Below are 9,375 nucleotides of genomic sequence, written 5' to 3' on the forward strand. Positions count from 1 at the left end.
GACAATCAGCTTCTCTGGGGAATATTTGGGATTTTTGTGTTGTTTAGTTTTAATCCAAAGACTTGAACCACATTCCCTCCAAGTGAACATGTTTGCTTTCTTCCTTTTCGGACAACTCCCTTCCACCTGGTAACATGGTTGTTTTGGCATCTTCATTTTTCCAATATAGTTAACCTCATTTGTATATTATTTTAATATTCAAGAACTACTGGCACAGTTTGGATGTTGAGGAATAAATATTAAAATTTGAAAAATGTAGATGCTTCTGCAGTAACAAACATACTGCACTTTCAAGCTTTGCAGTAGGTTACTAAAGCTAGTATTGTAAGGATATGAATCAGACAAAAGCATAAATCATAAAGAAAAACAAAAAAAATTGGCACCAAAGTGGGAACAACTTCTAAGGAGTGTCTTTCTAAAAAAGAAGTGTACAGTGTTATCTGGTTCTTAATGTACTTAAAGGGAACTCTGGCGATTCACTCTAAATGGTTTGTAAAGCTTGTTTGACATTTTCCTTTGTTTCTGCCTAACAAGAACTTGAGCTAAACTGTGATGCAGCAGCTCTTCCAGGAAGGTGTTGTTGTTGGTCTGTCCTTTGTTCATGAAGAGGACCATGACATCAGGAAGGTGATGCCATGACATGCAAGTTAATTGGATTATAGTGAGGCAGGGCTGTGCAAGATCACCAGCCTCACTTTCTCCTCCAGAGCCAACTGGATCAGTGGTAAGATATAGGTCAGGAAGTCTGGAGATGGCCTCATCCAGGAGGATGGGTGAAGGTACGTGTTCCAAAGCTCTCAAAACACAGATACACCACAGATTTGCTATAGCTAGTATCAGAACTATATGTTGACTTCATTTTATGCCATTGACATTTAGGTGACCAGGCCTTAACATGAGGTCTTTTTTTTCTTATTTTAATTTTTCATTTTTTAACACAGTTTATAATAGATAAAACAATTCAAACTTTTGGTCAGGTGATACTTCTTTTGAAAGCATTTATAATATGACCACAAAAGAATTTTTTTAGCATTAACCAATTGAGACACAAATAATAATTAAGTTGCTAACTTCACAAGCTCTTGACCTAATTGTCTCCACATTATTACTAAGAATTAAAGGACCCAATTTATTGTTGTTGGTCTAAAGTCCTATGCCTAATAGCTTAATTTTAGACAGCCTCGGATGTCCCCCTACCAACAATCCATAATTGAATAGATCTAGTATTAAGCTTGCAAACCTTTTGACTATAGGAAATTGCCACCAAGAGTAGGGGCATTGCAGGGATACAGTATCTCCCCAACTTCATGTCAGTTCCAGGCAGGAGTAGATTATCCACTTGTATTCAGTCAGGCTTAAGTTCTGCCAGGTGTCAGTGGGGAAATTGAGTCAGGAGAATCCTACCTCAGCCCAGGCTGAACAGCCGCTCTCCCACCCTTCCCATGAGATCACCTTTTGCAGTTCATACCAGCATCTCACCAGCTTACTGACATCATGGGTTGGAGGCTCAGATCTCCTTTCTTGCTACCCATGCCTGGAGGTAGACTCAGAAGAAGAGTCACTTAATAGTCCCATAGCAACTAAAAAATGGCAAGTTCCAATAACCAGGTTTCAAATATGATTATAATTTCACTTTGGCTAAGGAACATCTTTTGAGGCAAGTCTTAAGTGGCCTACATGCCTTTCTATACATGTTCTAGTCCCTGATTAAATAGCAATCATAAAACCAAATTTACCATTAAAACCTTAACTTTTCCATCAGTGCCAAATTTTATCCAAGGTTACCTTCCTCTAGGAAATTTAGACTGAAATTCTTTTCCCCAAACTAAAGATGTCATTGATTTATTCTCAGTAATTAATTGAGTCAATTGTTTTAATACTAATTGCTTTCACCTCACTTTGTAACATGTCCAGTTTTTCTCCCCATCACTCCCCTCCCCCTGCTTCTTAATACTTTGCTTTCTGATTACTCCTTCCCTCAGTGTACCCTCCCTTCTATCACACCCCACCCTTCCCTTATCCCCATCTCCTCTCTTTTCTTATAGGGCAAGATAAGTTTCTATACCCCATTCTCTGTAGTTCTTATTTCCCAGTTATATGCAATAAAAATTCTCAACATTTGTTTCTAATACTTTGAATTCCAACTTCTCTCCTTCCCCTCCTCCTTCCCCCACCCCACTGAGAAGGGAAGCAATTCAATACATACTAAATAAATGTTCTTTTGCAAAAGACTTCCATAATAATCATGTTGTGTAGTACTAATTATATTGCCCTCTGTCCTACTCTATTCCCCCTTATTTTTTTCCCTACAATTGACCTTGTCCCTTCTCAAAAGTGCTTATTTCTAGTGACTCCCTTCTCCCATTTGCCCTCCCTTCTAACATTCCCCTCACCCCCACTTGTTGCCTCTTCTCCTACTGTCCTGTGGTGTGATATAAATTTTCATATCAAATTTAGTGAGCATGTTATTTCCTCCTTCAGCCACATGTGGAGAGAGTAGCTTTATTTTCCCCCCTCTCCCCTTCTCCCTTATCTCCTCCATTGAATAAGATTTTTCTTATCTCTTTTATGAGTTATAGCCTGCCCCATTCCATTTTTCCCTTTCTCTTCCCAGAATTTTCCTCCACCCCTCAATTTTTTTATTTTATTTTATTTTTTTTGTATGGATATCATCTCTTCTGATATAACACACCCTGTACTCTCTATCTATCTATGTGTATGTGTGTGTGTGTATGTACAATCTCTCCATCTACCCAAATACTGAGAAAAGATTCAAGAGTTAAAAATATTTTCTTTCCATGTAGTAATGTAAACAGTTCAGCTTTAGAGAGTCTTTTATGATTTTACTTTCCCGTTTACCTTTACATGCTTCTCTTGATTCTTGTCTTGGGAAGTCAAATTTTTCTATACAGATCTGGTCTTTTCCTCAATATAAATGATTAAAAGTTGTGTATATCATTGAATGACTATTTTTTCCCTTGAAGTATTATACTCAGATTTGCTGGGTAGGTGATTCTTGGCTTCAATCCCAGTTCCTTTGACTTCTGAAATATCTCATTCCAAGCCCTTCAATCCCTTAATGTTGAAGCTGCCAGATCCTGTGTTATCCTGATTGTATTTCCACAGTACTCAAATTGTTTCTTTCTAGCTGCTTGCAATATTTTCTCCTTGATCTGGGAACTCTGAAATTTGGCCACAATATTCCTAGGAGTTTCTCTGTTTGGTCTTTTTCAGGAGGTGATCAGTGAATTCTTTCAATATTTATTTTGCCCTCTGATTCTAGAACATCAGGGCAGTTTTCCTTGATAATTTCATGGAAGATAATGTCTAGGCTCTTTTTTTGATCATGGCTTTCATGTAGTCCTATAATTTTTAAATTATTTCTCCTGGATCTATTTTCCAGGTCAGTTGTTTTTCCAATGAGATGTTTCACATGATCTTCTATTTTTTCAAATTTTTGGTTTTGTTTACTAACTCCTTGTATTAACTCAAAGTCATTCATTTCCCTGAACTCAATTCTCTCTTTCAACAAATTATTTTGTTCGGTGAGCTTTTGAACCTTCTCCTCCATTTGACTAATTCTGCTTTTTAAAACCTCCTTCTCCACATTGGCTTTTTGGACCTCTTTTTCCAATTGAGTTAGCTTCTTTCTAAAGCTGTTATTTTCCTCAGCATTTTTTTGGCTCTCCTTTAGTAAGCTGCTAACTTGTTTTTTAAGGTCTTCTATTGTCTGAGCTCAATTTAAGTTCCCTTTGGAGGCCCTGGAGGCAGAGGCCTTGACTTCTTCTGACAATATGCCTTGTTCTTCCACTTCTGAAAGGATGGGAGGAGATACTTGTTCCCCAAGAAAGTAACCTTCTATGGTCTTATTTTTTCCCCCCTTTTTGGGCATTTTCCCAGCCAGTTACTTGACTTCTGAGTTTCCCCTTCACAACCATCTGGCCTCCAGTTCTGCCAAGACAGCACTGGGGGCTGAGATTCAGATGAGCTGCTCCCAAGCCTCAGGGGCTTTCAGTGGGGGCAGGGCTGCTATTTAGTGTGAGATTAAGATCAGCTGCTCAGGTAGGTGCAGGGCCACCAGACAGGGTTCAGTTCCCTCAGGGGGTTTACAATGAGACCTTCAACAATGGATGTGGGCTACTGCCTGCTTTGGGAGGCCTGTCCACTGCTGCCTCTACTGCTGCCTCCTTAGGGGGCCTGAGTTATGGGGACACCTTGCTCCCCTCTTGGCCAGCTGAAAAGACCCTCTCACTGAGTTTTGGCGCCTGTGGGTGGAGGGACCTGCACTGCTGCTGGAGATTCTGTCCCTGAAGCCTGCTTGGATCTGCTCCTCTTGGTGCCATGTGGCCAAGGCAGGGCTGGGCTCTGCTCTGGGTCTGGTGCTCGACAGACCTTTCCATCAGTCTTTCAGGTCTCTCTGGGACAGAAATATCCTCCATTCCATTGTTCTGTGGCTTCTGTTGTTCTAGAATTTGTTGAGAGTTCTTCTTTCCAGGTATTTTATGGGCTGTGGGGTAAGAGCTAAGCGTATGTGTGTCTTTCTACTCCACCATCTTGGCTCCTCCCCTTGAGGTCTTTTTTTTAAACTAAGTGCTGCCTTCCTATCTCTAACTATACATTGAAGAGGATATTTGTTCTTAAAGTGGCATTGTTTTTGTTCAGAAACATGCTTAAGCAAAAGTATTTCCAAAGTGTCCCTTACTTATGTAAACTTCCCCTCCAAATAAAGCATATTTGTATTATTTGCCATTCATAATATCCATCCATATTACAAAATCATCTGTATCTACTAGTAGAAATACAATGATTTGGTTCTTAAAAACAAAACCCAAACTAAACCATTCTTGACTTAATAAACACCAAATAAAATAAGCATTTCTGCATACAATTTAAATATGAGAGATTGTATATGAAACTGCTCATCTATTGTGCAGAACTTGCTTTTTTTTTGAGTATTTAATAAGTTCAACACGTAGCTTTCAAAACTGTCCTGCTTGTTTGCGATTTCTTCTGTTCTGTCTTTTTGGGAGGAAGGGATGGCACAGACTTACTTCTGCTTTTCCTCTCTTTCCCTGCGTTGAAAAGAGAAAAGAAAAGAAAAACAAAAGCCTTGAAACAAGCAAGTATAATTCCCACCTTGGCCATGATATAGGTGTATATGTATATGTCTGAGTCATCCCTCTGCTGTCAGTAGGAAGGTAGCATGTTTCGTTATTGGAATTGGTTTATGGTTTTATTGATCAGAGTTCTAAAATCTTTCAAACTGGTTCACTTTCTTTACAATGTTACTGTATAAACTGCTCTCCTGACAACCTCCTCATCTTACAGATAAGGAAACTGAGACTCAGGAAGAGAAAATGATTTTCCAAAGGTCACACTGGGTTGGGGGCAGAGTTAGAGCCCCAAGTCCCTGTCCTGTAGCCCACTCATTATACTTTCAAAATAGATTTTCCATTGGATCAGGGATACTAAGACCTGGGGCGGGGGCTGGGTGGAGGACAGAAACTGCCTATTTCCACAGTTTTGCCCTTGCTTCCTCATCCTGTTTCTTACCAGTTTCAGCAAGCTCAGCCCAATGTAGACTTCAGTCCCCTGGATCTGTGTACTGTGAAATGACATCATCTCTCCAGTCATGTGTCTCTCCAGCCACATGTCCTTTCACCTGGATTGCGATGTGACTTCCCCACGGGGATGGCCCCAGTTCATCATGCAAACCTGTCTTCTCCTAATCTCTTTCTCTGTCTCTCCTGGAAATTGCCCCACCATCTATCAAACTAAACCTGTCCCCAGCTGGAGGTGGGCCCTGTCATATTTGCTCAGCCCATCATATACCTGACTTTTATTGGGGAAAGTAACTATGTTATTTACATGTGATAGAACTCTCCCCAGCCCTAACCCTCTTAAAACCTAATCTCTCTGCACACACCTCTAATTTTACATAGGATGATGCTTTTGACGATGTCACTGCTGTGTGAGTGGGCAGCAGTGTATGTACCTGGGCTATACCCTACCTATTCCCCTCCCTCCAGTTTAGGGCTTCCCTCCTGTCCCTCTCCCAGGCCACACCTACCTTGGCTTCATGAATATAGTTATCATGGACTCCAGAACCTTCTTAGATGGTGGCTATGCCTCTACTACCAAACTGGCTATTTTTTTGGTACTTATATATGGTGTACATATCCAGAAAGCCTGGATTGGTGGGAATATCTGTGTTTATAGTCTCCCTATAAGTTCTTAGGCAGGCCTCTCTCTCTCTTTGGCCTCAATTTATTCCCTTGAAAAATGGCAGGATGTGTGTGTGTGTGTGTGTGTGTGTGCCTACACACACAGCTCAGGCCTATGCAGAATCACAACATTTCAGAGATGTAAGTGACCACGACAGTCACCTAGTGCAACCTACAACTGACAAAGAACATATACTACAACAATCAATCATACAAATATTTCGCCCCCCCTCATTTTTTCAGCCTGATGACCTCCTCAGTCACTTTTATATGTTGTAGATTTTTAAGACCTAAATTTATTTATTTTTATATGCGTTTATAAGTTACCCCACCTCTATTAATAATTATTATTTTTTTTATTTAACTTTTAACATTTATTTTCACAAAATTTTGGGTTACAAATTTTCTCCCCTTTTATCCCCTCCCTCCCCCAAACCCGAGCTTTCTAATTGCCCCTGTGACCTATCTGCTCTCTCCTCTATCCTCCCTCCCTGCCCTTGTCTCCGTCTTCTCTTTGTCCAGTAGGGCCAGATAGCTTTCTTGACCCCTTAACCTGTATTTCTTATTTCCCAGTGGTAAGAACATTACATTTGATCCTAACACTTTGAGTTCCAACTTCTTTAGCTCCCTCCCTCCCCACCCCTTCCCCTTGGAAGACAAGCAATTCAATATAGGCCAAATCTGTGTAGTTTTGCAAATGATTTCCATACTAGTTGTGTTGTATAGGACTAACTATATTTCCCTCCATCCTATCCTGACCCCCATTACTTCTATTCTCTTATAATCCTTTCCTTCCCCATGAGTGTCGACCTCGGATTGCATTCTCCTCCCCATGCCCTCCCCTCCATCCTCCCCCCCACCCTGCTTGTGCCCCTGTCCCCCACTCTCCTGTATTATGAGATAGGTTTTCCTATCAAAATGAGTGTGCATTTTATTCTTTCCTTTAGTGGAATGTGATGAGAGTAGACCTCATGTTTTTCTCTTGCCTCCCCTCTTTATCCCTCCACTAATAAGTCTTTTGCTTGCCTCTTTTATGAGAGATAATTTGCCCCATTCAACTTCTCCCTTTCTCCTCCCAATATTTCTCTCTCACTGCTTGATTTCATTTTTTTTTAAGATATGATCCCATCCTCTTCAATTCACTCTGTGCACTCTGTCTCTATGTATGTGTGCATGTGTGCATGTGTGTGTATGTACTCTCACCCAGTACCCAGATACTGAAATGTTTCAAGAGTTACAAATATTGTCTTTCCATGTAGGAATGTAAACAGTTCAACTTTAGTAAGTCCCTTATGACTTCTCTTTGCTGTTCACCTTTTCATGGTTCTCTTCATTCTTGTGTTAGAAAGTCAAATTTTCTTTTCAGCTCTGGTCTTTTCATCAAGAAAATTTGAAAATCCTCTATTTCATTGAAAGACCATTTTTTCTCCTGAAGTATTATACTCAGTTTTGCTGGGTAGGTGATTCTTGGTTTTAGTCCTAGTTCCTTTGACTTCTATCCCTTAATGTAGAGGGTGCTAGATCTTGTGTTATCCTGATTGTATTTCCACAATACTTGAATTGTTTCTTTCTAGCTGCTTGCAATATTTTCTCTTTCACCTGGGAATTCTGGAATTTGGCCACAATGTTCCTAGGAGTTTCTCTTTTTGCATCTCTTTCATGCGGTGTTCTGCGGATTCCTTGAATATTTATTTTGCCCTCTGGTTCTAGAATCTCAGGGCAGTTTTCCTTGATAATTTCATGGAAGATGATGTCTAGGCTCTTCTTTTGATCATGGTTTTCAGGTAGTCCCAGAATTTTTACATTGTCTCTCCTGATTCTATTTTCCAGGTCAGTTGCTTTTCCAATAAGATATTTCACATTATCTTCCATTTTTCGAATCTTCTCACTATGTTCTGTGATATCTGTCTTTCTCATAAAGTCCTTAGCGTCCATCTGTGCCATTCCAGTTTTGAAAGATCTATTTTCTTCAGTGAGCTTTTGAATCTCCTTTTCCATTTGGCTAATTCTGCTTTTGAAAGCATTCTTCTCCTCATTGGCCTTTTGAACCTCTTTTGCCAATTGAGTTAGGCTAGTTTTCAAGGTGTTAATTTCTTCAACATTTTTTTGGTTCTCCTTTAGCAGGGAGCTGATCTGCTTTTCATGCTTCTCTTTCATCCCTCTCATTTCTCTTCCCAGTTTTTCCTCCACCTCTCTAACTTGATTTTCAAAATTCTTTTTGAGCTCTTCCATGGCCTGAGCCCATTGGGTGGGCTGGGACACAGAATCCTTGATTTCTGTGTCTTTGCCTGATGGTAAGCATTGTTCTTCCTCATCAGAAAGGAAGGGAGGAGGTGTCTTTTCTCCGAGAAAGTACCCTTCAATAGTTTTATTTCTTTTCCCTTTTCTGGGCATTCTCCCCAGCCAGTGGCTTGACCTCTGAATCAATAATTATTACAAAAAGAAATGTTCTGAAAAACAAAATTCTCATCATAAACACATGTGATCCAGCAAAAACAAATTCTGAAATTGGTCATGCCACCAAATTTATGTCTTTCTTTGCTTTCCAAATCCATTACCTCTCTGGCAAGAAGTGAGTGGTCTATTTCATATTCAGTCTTCTAACCTTGAAGTTTATCATTATACTGATCGGAGTTCTAAAGTCTTTCAAAGTTGTTTTTCTCTATAATATTGTGCCAATTGTAGGGATTGCTCTCCTGCTTCTGCCCCCTTTGATCTGCATCACTTCATAGAATTCTTCCCAGCTTATCTGTCCATTTCCTTGTTTCTTATGGCACTATAATATTTTGTTACATTTTCATACCATAATTTGTTTAGCCACCCCCTAATTGTAGGATAGCTCCTTCATTTCCAATTTTGGGCTACAATGAAAAGAACTTCTATGAATATTTTTGTGCATATGGGTTCTTTTTCTTTGATCTCTTTGGCATATGGGCCTAGTGGTGGTACAGAAATGGATTTATAGCTCAAAGGGCATGTTCAGTTTAGTTTTGGGGTGTGTGTGGGATCAGAGTTCCAAATTGTTTTCCAGAATGATAAGACAAATTCACAACTCTACAGTGTATTAATGTTCCTTTAACAAGCATTTATTAAGTACTTACCAAATAGCAAGCACTGTGCTAAGCTAGGTACTGGAGATACAAATACTAAT

Source organism: Notamacropus eugenii, chromosome 5, assembly GCF_028372415.1.
Source record: "Notamacropus eugenii isolate mMacEug1 chromosome 5, mMacEug1.pri_v2, whole genome shotgun sequence".
NCBI classification, from domain to species: Eukaryota; Metazoa; Chordata; class Mammalia; order Diprotodontia; family Macropodidae; genus Notamacropus; species Notamacropus eugenii.